This window comes from Ursus americanus, chromosome 6, assembly GCF_024610735.1.
Source record: "Ursus americanus isolate L20-20 chromosome 6, mUrsAme1.1.p, whole genome shotgun sequence".
Taxonomy (NCBI): Eukaryota; Metazoa; Chordata; class Mammalia; order Carnivora; family Ursidae; genus Ursus; species Ursus americanus.
In genome coordinates, this window is record NC_142132.1 from 26,625,700 (window position 1) to 26,635,037 (window position 9,338).

Below are 9,338 nucleotides of genomic sequence, written 5' to 3' on the forward strand. Positions count from 1 at the left end.
GTGTTGGAGGAGCCTGAGGAGGCCTGACGGCTGGGAGGCAGGGCTGGGGGCCAGGTGCTGAGTCCTGCCTCTCTGTCAGTAACAAGAGTCCCAAAGGTGGCCTTCGTTGGCCTGATGTTTAGTCAGGGTCTCCTGGCAGCCTCCTAGTAGGGACCCTAGTTCAGAACCCTGAAGTCCCAAATGTGGGGCCCCACCTGCATGGGTCATGCCAGGGAAGGAATCCAAAGCTTGTGGAGTCTGGAGGCCCCTTACACAGCCTAGTACCAACCAGAGACAGTCACATCAAAGGCCCAGAAGCCTCTGTGAGGGGTGAGTTCCTCAGAGCTTCTACTCCCAGGGAAGTGTGGCTGACTGGGGCCTGGAATGAATAAGCTGGGCAAGTTCCGGGCCCCCAAGGCTGCTTTTGGCCCCTGCTCACAAGCTCTGTCAGTTCTACTCTGGACTGGATCCCCAGTGTCTGCCGTCATTCCCAGCAAGGGTCAGAGTTGGCAGAAACCCAAAGCCTGGAGTGTCCAGGTCCGATTGTGGCAGTGCGTCTCTTCTCCTTTTGCTTCCCACTTCGGGGCCCTGGCCTGCTCAGCAGCCTCTCCAGGCCCAGAGGAATAGGGCCTCCAGGGTTACAAGAAGGAACCAGTGGGTCATGGGGTAACTGGGCCAATTAACCCCTTCCCACACACAGGAAGTCCCCAGAACCACAGAGAAGGATAGTGCTAACTTCTGTGTCTGAAAACAGGGACCTGACCCCATTCCTGGCACCTCCCCCTCCTCCCAAGAGATTCAGAATTCCAGATATTACCTTCAAAGCATGTAAACTCCTGGTCCCACCTCCTGTCTAGGACAACAGGAAATCGGATAGAAAGGGAGCATGCCCATACCTTCCAGAGAGACCCATGCTGGAGGTGGTATCCTTTTGGCTGCTCAATCCGACACAGGAGCCCAGGAGAAGAGCTGATAGAGGGATTTCTATCTTGAGAAAGCCTGCCCAGTTTGGGGTGGTTCTCCAAGTCCGAACTAAGCCAAGAGTGTGTTGGAAGTTTCTCCAGGTACTTCGGAGTCTGGACTTGGTTTCTGGGCCAGCTTGCAGCCCAGTGCCCCATTCTGCTGGAAAGGGAGACTGAATTTTGGAGACCTGGTAGGAACTGGCATCCTGTCTAGCAACTGAGTACCCCCAAACTACCACCCAGTCACCACATGGTCCTGAGGAGGAGGAGAAGGGCCCACAAGCCTGCTTTCTTCCCCAAGCCTGGCCATCATCACTCTATCCCTGAGCCAGAGTTGTCCCTGGACAGACTGCATGAATGGTAAGCAGAATAATGGTCCCCCAAAGATGTCCACATCCTAATCCTTAGAACCTGTGAATGTGTGACCTTGCTTGGCAAAAGACATGGTAGATGTGATTAAGGTTAAGGATTTTGAGATGAGATGATCCTGTGGACCCAATCTAATTATGAATCCTGAAAAGTGGAGAACCGACACAGAGAGATATGACAACAGGAGGAAGGTCAGAGCGATGTGATGTTTCCGATTTTGAAGACAGAGAAAGGGGGCCACCAGCCAAGGGATGTGGGCAGCGGGGAGACGACCCAGGGGTTGAAGGGGTGCAGGGGAGGGCTCTGAGGACACCATGGAGGACATCTCCCGAATCCAGTTGAACCAGGTAAGGGGGCCGCCACTCGCTGCTTGAGTGGCTGTGGAACCTCACCTGGCCCGTGGCTCTGCAGGACTCTGGCCTGGCCCTGACTAAGCAGGCCCACGACCCTAGACACAGTGGTCCTGCCACAGCAAGACACCCTCACCCACCGGGCTCCGGTCCCTCAGCTGAGCTGTCACTGTGCTTGTCTGTTCAGCTGCAGGTTCATTTGCCTGTGTGTCTAATGCGCATTCCGGGCGTGTGCTGGGCGTGTGCTGGTGTGCTGCGCGTTCAGGATTTTGTATCAGTATGTGTGGGCAGCCCCACATACGTGTCTGTGTGCGCACTGATCCGGACCTCTGTGGGCATGCCCCTGTGTTGTCAAGGGCTCGGGCAGGGCCTGGGGGCCGCAAAGGCAGTTCCTGGAGTCCCCTTTAGCGCTGGGCAGGGACGGCAGAAGGTGGCGGAGCTCGCTCTGGACTCTGGGTCCCCGTGTCCGTGGAGGCGGCCGCAGGGCGGGCCGCCTGCGTCAGCCTTGAGCGACCATCAATAGCGCGCGGTTAATTAATTTGATGGGAACAGCAGGGACCGCCGTTTGCATTTAGTGAAGTTCCAGGAACTTCCAACCTCATCTTCATAATTGGCCTCATAAATTGTAAGAAAGAGAGAGATCAGCAAAGCGGGAGGGAGGAGGGGCTGCCCGTCCGTCCTTATTTAATTTTATTGCTGAAATTCATCTTTTTAGCCTCCTCCGGAATCGGCTCTCCCTGCCGGATTTGCCTAATCATGATAAATTAATATTCATTTCCCCGCCTCTTACCCAGCTCCCGCGCTTGGCTGGAGTTGGGGAGGGTCTCCTTCCAGCCCCTTGGCCAGGCCTTGGTGGGAGCCCTGAAGGGGAGCTTGTGTTTAGAAAAGAACGTGGAGCCTGGGGAGGGCTGGAGGGGAGCCAGGGAGAACTCCGTTACCGTAGGGAGGTAGTGGGGGGGGCGGGATTCAGGGTGATTGGGGCTCCCGGATGAGGGGCTCCAGGGGCCCCCTGCCGGTTCCCGGGCAGGAACAGCCCAGAGGGTCCAGAGTGTGAGGCTCTGGTTCCCCTGCCGAGCTAGGGTTAGGAGGGAGGGGCAGGAAAAGTCTGAGAAGGCCCTTTGGAGACCCAGAGGCCCAGACTGGGGGCAGACAGGATGGATTCGGGAGATGGACTTTGAAGGCTAGTTCCAGTGGAGGAGCTGGGCTAGGAGGAGGGTTCACTGCCCGCCTGACCTGGTCTTTGCCCCACAGCCCTGCTGATGAGGTGCAGGCCACCTTGCCCTGGACAGACTCCAGTGGGGCCCTGGCCTCCTCTGTGGGGCCCACAGGTGCCCATGGGCTCTGGCCAGCAGAAGTGGCACCTCCGCTTCTCTAAAGCCTAGGCCAGCTGGGTGGCTGACCTCTGACACTGGGTACGTTGGCTAGGCCATGGGATTGCCCCAGCTACTGCTCTTCCTTGGTGAGGCCCTTTCCCGAGGCCTGCAGCGAGGGTGCTGGGAGGCTGATGCAGGCCTGCTTTTCTCAGTGGGGCCCCACAGTCCAAAGGGGCAGAATTCTCTGCTTCTTGAATCACAATTAGTACGTGAAACTGGGAGGGATTTAGACTATACCCAGCTCTTGCCCTATGGTACAGATGAGGAAACTGAGGACCAGAGGTGGGAGGTGACTGGCCCAGCCAGGGTCTCACAGAAGTTGGGGGGGGGTGGGACTAGGAGAGAGGGATGCTTTCACAGCCCTCTGGAGGCTGGGTGTGGTGGGCAGGATTCAAAGGAAGACCCTCAGTGACCTTTACCCTCTCTCTTGAGTGTGGCTGGAGCCTTTAACTATGATGAGGTATTATTCCCACAGTTATGTTACCTTACATGGCAAAAGGGAGCTGATCTGGGTGGGCCGAGTCTAATCCTGTGAGCCCATTAAAAGCAGAGTTTTCTCTGGCTAGTAGCCGAGGGGCAGTCAGATTCGAAGCATGCGGAGGAGTCAACATGCCTTTGCTGGCTCTGAAGATGGAGGGGGCCGCGTGCAAGGACCAGGGAGAGTTCTGGAGGAGCTGAGAGTTGCCTCCAGCTGACAGCCAGCAAGGAAACAGGGACCTCAGTCTTACAACCACAAGGAACTGAATTCTGCCAGTGAGAAGGAGCAAAGAAGCCGATTTCCCCCAGAGCTTCCAGGTGAGAACCCAGCCCACCCAACACCTTGATTTCAGCCTTGTGGGAGTGTAAGCAGAGAATTCAGCTGAGCCTTCCTGGACTTCAGCCTAAAGAACGAGATAATGACTGGATTTTGTTTTAGGGGCTGAATTTGTGGTGATTTGTTCTGCAGCGATAGAAAGCTAATACACAGACTTAGGGGAAGGGTGCCTTAGGAGGCTTCTATGATGGGAAGGAGGAGCTGAAGCTGGAAGAAGTCTAGGGCTCTATCCTAATGCCGTTTCCCTTCCCCCATATTCCCACTGGGCAGCAATTGACTGGAGCTGCTCCCCAGCTGCCGAAGTTCCCACTGCTCCCTAATGTTTTATCTGGGACCCAGCCCTTATAAGCATTTCAATCTGTGACTCCTGCCAGGTGGAGCCTGGACCCCCGAGTTATGAGGAACAGGGGTTCACCTCTCACAGGAAAGGGTCCTTGACAGGAGGAACTTCTATGGAATTGGCTCAGGCAGAGCCTTCTAGGATGTAGAGAGAGGCAGGCTGATAATTCCGTATACTTGCAAACCAGACATTCCTTCCCTACCCCAAACCAGAGTTTTACAAAATATTTATGCAGGGAGCCTGAGTGGGTGCTGGAAGAAGATATTTTTGATTCCTACTGGAAGGCACTAGCTTCTCTATAGGTTGGAGAAGACCAGTTGACATTTTGCAAGTTATGGCAAGGGTCTCCAGTGAGGAGACCCAGGTTAGGGGCACCACATTTCTGGTTTATTTTAGCAAGATTTTAGCAGTGTTTATTAAGGCCGGCCAGTCCACTTCTAACCTAGGCCTGCATATGGATTATATTCTGTAACCTTCCCAATAGCCTCATGGATTGTTGTATTAGCCTCATTTTGCAGATGAGGAAAGTGAGGCCCAGAGAGGCATTCACTTGTGCTAAGTCACACAGCACGTGAGGAACAGAGCTGGGGTTTAGCTTTGATCTCTGTGACCCAGAAAGCCCAGCTGGTTTCCCTGGCTCCTCTCTAGCCAGATCTCACAGGGCTTTCTTTCTAACCTCTCTCTCCCCTTCTCCCATGTACCTAAAGCAAAGAGACCTAAGTTGTCGGTCTGTGGAGGGTTCCTAATATTGATGTCAGAGGACATGGTCCCTGGACCCAAAACCTGGGGTTTTGAATCAGCAAAAGCCTACTTGCCCTGAGATGGGACCCCTGACCTCTAACCTCCATTAGGGAATTAGTGGTGTGGGGGGCACAGACTCTAAGCTCCAACCCTGCTGGGAGCAGGGGTCCTGGCTCTATAGGTCACATATATCTTTATACATGCCTGATAGATGGCCCCTACCCATGTCCCTGCACACACCCAACTCCTCCCTGTCAGCCCCATGCATGCCTGACTTGATCTCACATGGGCTCCACACAGGGACTGATGGATGCCCAGCCTGGCCTGAGACTCCCTCTCCACTTCCCCCAACTCCAGACTTCCCCTGAGGAATCTTCTCTCATCCCTGTGACCTTGGACTCAGTGATGCATGGGAGCACTTTGACAAGGGCCTCTGGTCAGGTCACCCTACCTACCTGCCAGGCCACACACCTACTGGAAAGGAATCACCCCCCTGGCCTGTCCCTCTTCCCCCCAAGCTGCCTAATGGGGAGAGAGCCCAGGACCCTTAGTGTCTGACCCCAGGAGAGAGGACCCTAGAGGCCATGCCCTTCCTCTCCCTGACAGAGAACAGTCCTGGAGCTCGGGGCAGCTCCAGCTTCTCACCTCAGCAGCAAAGGACTGCAGCCCCCACCTCAGAGATTCTGAGAGCCAAGGTTCCCCACCCCCACCTTGAGGGCCTCTATGACCCTTCCCCACCCAAGTGCCTATGGAAGCTGCAGGACCAAGTGAAGGAGGAGGGCTCCAGGAAGATGCCTTAGAGAAGGCTGACTTGCTGCCCAGTCTGTAGTACGCAACCACGCAGCTTCACAGTCTCTACAGTGAAGTACAGACTCGACCACAAACGCGCCTCCGGAGCCTGGAAATCTCTCTCTTCTCTATGCTTTAAGTTCTGTTTTTCTGGACCTCACTCCCTTCACCCCGTAGGAACAATCAGCCTTCTCTGGGATCTGGAATGGGAGCGGCTATTCCGACTCAGGGGGGTGGAGAGACAAGAAATGCTCCAGGGGTCATCTTCAAGGACAGGGGCGTCGCCGCAAGTGCGTATCCTGCCAGAAGCCTTGGGGTGGGCTGGGCGGCTGCTACCAGGTGTACAGGGCGGGGACGGGGCAGGTATTGAGGCCGACGGCCGCGCTTCCCAGAATGGGCCAGCAGAGGGCGCGCGAGGACCAACGAAGAGGACCCGCGAAGAAGCCCGGCGGTGCGCGAAGGCCGGAGGCAGAAAGGGTTCCAGGTACCCTGAGAATGCTCCCAGGGAGCTTCTCTGGGATTGGGGAAAGGAAGGAGGAGGATAGGGCTGGAAGGGTTCAGAATGTGCTGCCCCTACGCGGCCCCTCGCTCCTTCTTCGGAGGCGGCCACTGGGGATGTGGCCTAGCGCCTCTCCTTGGGTGGGTAGATCCTCCCCGTCACCCGGCAGGAATGGTGACCATGATGCTGAATCGATCGGGTGGGACCCTTTCCCCAGACTCACCTCTGGTCCAGCTTCTCTGCCTCAGTTTCCCCCTGGGTGAGTTCTGTCCTTGCTCCTGGAAGTTCTAAACTGGGAGACCAGGTGGGGTGAGACGACTCTGTAAGAGGGTACCAGTTAGACCAGTACCTCCCCACAATGCCCCCCGCCCCCATCTCCATTCCCTCCCCAACCTTGTACTCTGGTTGTACTCTGGGCTTGGGAAAAAAAAAAAAACAGAAAAAGTTGGGGAGAGGAGAAAAGAGTGAGTGATGGAGTAAGAGGTGGCACTGGAGAAGCAAATGGAAGGGAAGAGTGGAGTGGGAGGGCGGTGGTGGCGGGGGTGGGTATGAAGAGGGGCCTAGCCTCTCAGCTGAAGCCCTCCCAGGGCTTGGGCAATCTGTGACTCTCCCGGCAGCACTGGGGGCTGAGCCCTCCACTGCATCCCAGGAACCATTGCTCTGCCTGGAGCCCTGCTCCAGCCGCCAAGATTTATAGCTGGGCCAGGCCCAGCGACCTTGGACGGATAACTAATGACGGGTCAATAACGCTACAGAAAAAGTGAACTGGTAAGGGAGGAGGGACGAGGCCCATTAGCCGGCATTTTCTTTCTAATCCTGGTGCCTCTCACTGCAGTCTCCTTGCTGGGGGTTTCCCTAAGGGCCTCTTGATAGGTCTGAAAGGTGACGGTTAACACAGCTAAACTAGGAGAGGGGGAGGAGGAACCAGAACACATTGCAGAGACCCAAAGTGGGTCCCATGACAGTGAGGGAGACAGGTGCCCCAGTCCTGGGAATTGTTCCCACAGCCCACATTCTGTAGACAGGAGAAAGTCACATGTTGGGGAGCTGAAGTTAGCAGGTCAGTTCCTGTTGGGCAGAAGGCAGGACGTCCTGGGAGAGAAATAGGGAGGAACCATGGTGCCCCCCCAATCCCCTCCACCTCCTCCATCTAGCTCGCTCCCCTGGCCCATATCTTTGGAGGTGTCCTCTGCCTCCCCTCGTCCCAAGTTACCCAAAGTCAGAGTGTTTACTTTAGTCTGGGGGCACCTAATATTTGGCCAGTGTCCCTGCTTGTAGGTGGGTTGGGGGAGGCAGGGAGGGACCTGAATCTCAACCCTTAGGTCATCTGGTTCCTATTGATAGTGGACCAAACAAAGCCTTTTCCTCCCAGGCTAGCAACTCCCTTCCCCCTCTTTGAGGTCACTGGGTCATCCTCCGGGTCCCCAGTCTATCTTTGACACCCCAGGAACCCCAGAGTTGAGAGGAAGGAAGCAACTCTCTCAATACCTGACCTCACAGATTAGATCTCCCCTAATAATCTCTGTGGGCATCAAGGTGATTGTATAAATGCTTTTACACCTTGTAGTCCCATTTGGTGGATGAAGTTGAAGCTCAGAGGCATAGTCAGCAGAGGGAGGAGCTGAGACTTGAATTCAGGTCCTCTGGCTCCAAATCATAGCCTCTCCCTAGCCTGTCACCCAGGGTCCTCCCCCATCAGCTCATCCTGAACTCCTGCCCTGCTTTGTCTGCAGAGGAGACACCCAATGAAGAGACCACTGAAGCAAGGGTGTTCTTTTGCCAAAGTAGACACAGGGTAACAGAACGACCCAGAGTATAGGGTGGTGACAATGGGATAGGGGAACATATTTGGGCTGCATGTACCCCTCATGTTGGGGGACTGGATGCCCAGTGTGTGTACATGTGTGGACTCGTGTGTGCTCATTCATTCACATTATCACTTATTCCTTCGACAAACAGGTATTGAGTGGCAACTGTGTGCCATGCCCTGGGGAGACAGGGGCAGCACTGGGGAGCTTATATTCTAGCAAAGGGATAGAATAGGTCTGTCTGCGATGTGTGGTAGTGAATGGATTCCCTGCGGAGAAGCAAGCACGAGCAGATACATACGCAAGGCACTGACTCCCCCTCTGGGGTAGAGACACTAAGTCTTCACCCATCGCCTCAACCCCTCAATCCATATCCAGACTCTAACACACCAAACCTGCTCCTTATACTGTGTTACTCGATCGGCTTGGAAACCCGAGAGATCCCTGGCTCCAGGACTGCCTACCTAATTCTCAGGGCCCATGGCCAAATGAAAATTCAGACTCTTTATTATAAAATTATAAAAAATTTCGTTAATGTGGACCTGCCCCAGCCTCCTCACTGGCCCTCTAGCCTCCAGCCTCTTTTCAACTCCATCATTCTGGCCCTAATCTATGTGATAAGTCTCATTCCCACCACACTCACCCAGTACCATTTGCCTGGACTCTTGGCCCCTTGGACTCCTTGTCCCTAAGACCCCTTGGCCCCAAACACTCCCTCCAGGTTCCCATTTTCATACCTTTTTTTTTAAAAACAGAATTCAGTTCCTTTTGAGAATTTATTCTTCCTTTAGCCACCTCCTCCAGGAAGACTTTTCTGATTTTTCTTTTGGAAATCTTACATCACAACTAGGTACTTGGGTCAAAGCACAAATCATCTTCTGCCTTCAATCATAGCCATTTGTCTGCTCCTTCTAGTAGACTTAAAATTCTGGAAGACAGGGATGGTGTCATATTCATCATTGTAACTCCGCAGTACCTGGCTGACACGTAGGGGCTCAGTGAATATTTGTTGATACGGCTGTGTGTGTGTGTGTGTGTGTGTGTGTGTGTGTGTGTGTATGTGTGTTTGGAAGCCCTGAATTATGTGTGCAGAGCTGTGTCGGGCTGTATCCGCAAACAAGCATTTCTGCTTATGTGTATACATACTTCCATCTCCGTGCATGTACGGGCATGCTGGGAGCATACATGTGCACGGACATAGGTGTTGTTTCTGTAGCGATGTGTACTAATCGCAGGTGCATGGGTATGCATCCTCTGTGTGCATAGATTTATGTTGGTGGGTGTGTACCTAGATCTGGGTGGCAGATGTATGCT